This window comes from Diachasma alloeum, unplaced genomic scaffold (assembly GCF_001412515.2).
Source record: "Diachasma alloeum isolate Michigan unplaced genomic scaffold, Dall2.0 Dall_scaffold_78852, whole genome shotgun sequence".
NCBI lineage: Eukaryota > Metazoa > Arthropoda > Insecta > Hymenoptera > Braconidae > Diachasma > Diachasma alloeum.
This window is the reverse complement of record NW_021683642.1, coordinates 7,222-12,528: the sequence shown is the minus strand read 5'-3', so window position 1 is coordinate 12,528 and position 5,307 is coordinate 7,222. Positions and strand designations below refer to the sequence as shown.

General features: G+C 38.1%; 1 pseudogene; it reads left to right on the top strand.

Moving 5' to 3' along the window:
* The first annotated feature begins 1,503 nt into the window (after positions 1-1,503).
* Positions 1,504-2,566, top strand: LOC107047687 (annotated as a pseudogene).
* The last annotated feature ends 2,741 nt before the right edge of the window (positions 2,567-5,307 follow it).

The window sequence follows — 5,307 nt, the reverse complement described above, 5'->3', positions numbered from 1 at the left end:
TTTCACCACAGAACGACAGAAAACACTCTTCTCTCGATTTATTGTGAGACCGTGATCTCTCAACTTATCGAGGACCTTTCCCAACTACGTGAGGTGTTCCTCAAATGTCCTTGAGACGATAATGATATCATCCAAGTACACGAACACGTGGGGATACATCTCTGGACCGATTAATTTGTCCAGGGCTCTTTGGAAGGTAGCGGGTGCATTTGTCAGTCCGTACGGTATGCGTTCGAACTGAAAAACCCTCTTCCCGGCACTGTGAATGCAGTGATCTCTTTCGAGTCCTCTGCCAACGATGTTTGCCAATACGCGGCACTCAAGTCGAGTGTCGTGATATAATTGGCCTATCGCAACTCATCAAGGATGCCGGGCATATTTGCAACCGGGTAAGCATCCTTTTTCGTTACTTCGTTTACCCGGCGGAAATCGATACAAAACCGATATTTTCCGCTGGCTTTCTTAACCATCACGACGGGACTATTCTAGTCACTTTCGGATGGTTTGATGACTCCATCTCGGAGCATCTCATCTACTTCCTTCCACATTGATAGTTTAATGTGTTCAGACACGACTCTGACCCTTTGTCGGATAGGTTTGTGCCTTCCCACGTCAATCTTGTGGGGTGGTAGCTTGGAAATCAGTGGACTTCCTTCATGCACTGGAAGTTTTTCATCTAGGAGCCTCTGGAGTTGGCAACATTTCCCGGGCAGTGATCACACTGACCCCTTCAGAATGGCACAGCATGACTGAACATATGCCACTCATGCTTGAGTATTTCGCTGATGAGTCTAAATCACCGGAGGATGATGAAAAATTTACATAGATATCCTGTGGTCCAGGTAAAAGAATTGGTTTCACCCGTTCAAGTTCTGGCTACAGAGCAAACCTCATCTCTGATCTTGGAGCTAAGGCGAATATCTAGGTGTTGGATAGCACGATACGCTGTCTATTATGGCGGAAGACCTGGATTAATCAACGTATGCAGTATTTGAAGAATATACCTGGTGAGACGTATAAGCAAGGTGTTGTGGACAACTTGACTACTTTTTTGTGGATGGAAATCATGGAGTGTAATAGAAAAAAGTGGTTGTCACATGATATTATAATAAAAACCATTTTCAAATATTTTGAACACTTGTTTGACATGACTCGTCACAATCTTGCATATAAAAATGTGAATGTTGAAAACCTTTTTGATTTCTTCGGATAAATTGTCACATTATATACCGGTAAAATTGTTAAAGAAGTACGCTTGGCAGTTGATGCAGAAAAAATAGAAACCGCGTAGCAGCAGAAACGCAAAAATATGTAACTTTTTCGCTGTGAATGAAGAATAAATAAAAATGAAACATTAAAATGATACTGATAGATTTCCCCCACCCCGATTTCTCCCCGCCTACGTCGTCAGATATATTACTTTATCCACCTGTCCGGTTCTTCATTATAAAAAAGTCTCTTGTGGTGATCGCATCAACATGCATGTCGCTATCGTTATTCAAGGTTTCAGTGGCAAAAATTCTTACCAAACGAAATTGCTGTTGCTGATACTGAGGGAGTATTTCTTTCGCACTGGATTTTGAATGCACCTTACCCGTACTTAGAACTTTCTACCTGCTGGCGTGAGACGAACAATAGACTCACAACCAACAATCACGGAATCGAGTGGCATGATGGGGATACAGAAGTGCGGGACGCTTTACATAATATTAGAGAGCTGTAAGTGGCTGTAGTGGTCACGCGGGGAGTGTGTGGCTCCGGCGGTCATCCAAGCTAAGCAGCGTTCAGTCTGCCCAGTACTTGGATGGGTGTCCGCTTAGGCACACCTAACCGCGTGGGACTACAGTCGCTAGGCACGAATGTAGAGAACCACTGTGCCCATTGAGTCAGTGTGACCAATGGACACAGTGGAATCCCTGCATTATCGGTCGGCTGCACGACTGAGGTTTTCCATGGTTTCCCTGGCAGTCCAATCCCGAATGGGGTGCAGTTGGGGATAAAGTAAGTCGGCCCATGGTAACGCAGATAAGGAAGGGAACAAAATGTAAAAACCCGAGAGGGTATACATGCGGAACCAAAAATAAAAAAATATTAGAGAGCTGTGCAGAAATGCTTGCCGTATTTTTACTCTTGGTGATGAGGAGGCTGTATATTTCCAGATATTATCTGCACGAGAGACCATAAATTTGGGTACAGAGACGGATTTTAAAAACAATACATGTCTGCAGAATGAAGAGAAGACTGTGTGTTACCTCCATGCCCTGAAAAACAAGATAGACGTTCAGGCGTATAACTGCGCCTTATAAACAGTTTTAAACATACGTCATCATTTAATTCCTAAGAAGTGGGAGGATAATAGAATACAACGAATCAGTGTTCAAGACCCGAGACTGACGAAAAGTTTGCCGACGCCGACACTCAAAATATCGACCCTAAAACCCTTGTTTGTAAAGGTATTGTCAATATTTTTTGAACAGTTTTGCATATCAAATTGATAGAACGGGGTATTCAAACTCTAGAGAAGCGAAAAGTTGGAGGTGCGAAAGTTGGAACTGTCGCATCTTGACCCAAAAACTACTGGTGTGTGACGTTTCATGATATTCTACATCATTTCCAAGCAATATTAGAAGATGGTAAAAATCGACGATTACAAAGAGTCCGTTCAGAAGCAAAAACGAATTGGATTTTCAGCAAATTGTCAACAGAATATCAAAAGAATTCCAAAAATCTTACAGTCGAATGCGCTTAATTGTTTTTGCTTCCGAATGGAAGCATTGTAATCACTTTTTTTTCGATTCTCCAATTTTGCATGAATATGACTCAGGGTGGTCTGAAACGCCGACATTTGATATTTTTAGCCGATGTCCGTATGTATGTGTGTGCGTGTGTATGTATGTGTGTGTGTTCGTCCAGAAACATGTTAATAACTCCAAGACTATTCCCGCGAAAGGGCTGAAATTCTGGCTCATGATAGGTTTTGATGACATACAAATTTGTGCAAAATTTCAGCTTGATCGGTTGGATGGTTCCTGAGATATGGCGTTTTCTCAAAAATCGTTTTTTGTGAATATCTGCTAAACGACTCGATCGATTTCAATAATTTTTTCCCAGAATATGTATAACCATGATATCTATCTGATTACATCAAAACTTGATCGACCCAACACCGGAAACAGAGTTTTTTTTCATTTTTTCATTTTTTTCATGAAATCGCTCGTTACCACGATAACTCAAAAAATAATTGCGATAGAAACTTGAAATTTTGTACGATTATATGGCTAATGGTAACAATGATTGGTATTGTTGATGGGCGAAATCGGACCAGTAGTTCCTGAGATATTCCACTTTATAGTTAAAGCTCTACCCTCTAATATCTCGAGAACTACTATACCGAATGAAGTTTTTTTTTTTTTGAAAATACTCGTCATGATAAGGGCTATCGAGCCGAATGAAAATATGTATATCGTTCCATTCAAAGTTTTCGAGATATTGTTACTTTTCCATTTTTCCATTTGAAGTAGGCTATGAAGTACTTCAAAATTCTTTCAACGACTTAAAATTTTGGCTATTGGTCGATACTACTCAGTAAAATAACTGATAATTATTAGAAATTAATCCGTCCACTATTTTGTCGAATACAAATTTTTTTAGAAATTATTTAGTTTTAGTTTCCGGAAAAAGCTTTGCAATCCGTCCATTTTCCGAATCTCTAATGCATATTGCAAATCATTTACAATGGTCTGTATTTAAAAAATATAAAATTTGAATGCCACGTCCTTTGTGGTCATTTTAAGCGGCTGTCTTCTAGTGGTCAATTTTCTCAAGTGGTCAGTTTCTCCGAAATAGCTGACATTTTGGCACATTAGGTGACAGCACAGAGCAAATCTGTGCAGAAGTTCAACTGAATCTGTCGATTATTTCTTTTAGGAAAACTACCATTAGTTTGTTTATGTTCTTTTTTGCGAACATCCAAAACTAATGGACAGATTCACCATATTTTTATTTTGATTCGTTTAGATAGCAAGTCTTGAAAAATATTTCGGAATGAAAATGTTCACATATGTCCAACGAAATTGTTCTAATATTCCTCGAATACTAAACGACTCAGGAAGTGCTGAGTTAGATCAAGAGTTTACACCGTGGCCTTACGTTTTTTTCCGTATTTCTTAGAAATTACTAAACGACTCAGGAAGTGCCGAGTTAGATCAAGAGTTTACACCGTGGCCTTACGTTTTTTTCCGTATTTCTTAGAAATTAAAAATTTGGAATAGAAAAGTATTTTGATGTTATTGTTTTATAGAATGTGGTGGAGATTGACGCACCATGCTTCTATTCGTCAGAATCCAACAGATTATTCACAAGGATCCTCGTAAGTTTTCTGGAAAAGTCTTGAAACGCGATGTTATACGTAGGTTCATAGAGGGGGAATTCATGGTATGTAATTGGCCTCTACTCAATTGGAAGAATATATTTCCCTAATCAATTATATGGACAGATAGATAATGGAGGAATTCTAGGAATTGGAATTTTAACGAAAGAGATATAGAGTTTGAAAGAAAAATAAGTTTGATTGATTTCACCAAGAATTTTGAATATATTTCATATTTTCATCTTGATCGGCTATGCATCACTCGATCCAGTTGATGTTTGAGATGAGTTCAACCATTTTTNAGCATACTACCAATGGAATTGGTAGAAATTAAAAACGAGAGAAAGTAGTATCACAAAAAGCGACAGTAAAAAAGCTTCGGTAGAATAGGCTTCTACCTCTGCTTGTTCTGAATAGAAGCTTTGTATTTATCGCATTAAGACATTTTCGAACGTTGCTCGAAAATAATGTAGAATGTTATGAAACCCAAAGAAGTGATGTTTACACTATATTTATACGTACGTATGTGAAAATTTCGATTTTAGATGATTCATTTACAAAAAATGTGGCATAAACATGATAAAGTTCACCCACCACGATCTAAAAGGTTCTAGCCAGATAAGCATGGTGAATCTACCCCCAGCGAATTTCCATGCTGTAATTTTCTCGCATATTCATTACCTAAAACAAAAATTTTGAGGAAAATTACCGATCATTATATTGACTAAGAAATTTAATGATTGCTAGGTTGCATCGGATAGTGCATTCATTCAATAAAATTTATGGAATTACAACTCGATGTAATTTCAATCATTTGTAATTTCTATTTGTACTGAAATATGTACTACTTTAATCTCTAAAAATATCTTATGTAGTGTTTGGTGTGAAATTATGCTTCATTAACTTCATGTTAGTTTATTCAAACTGTAATGATATTT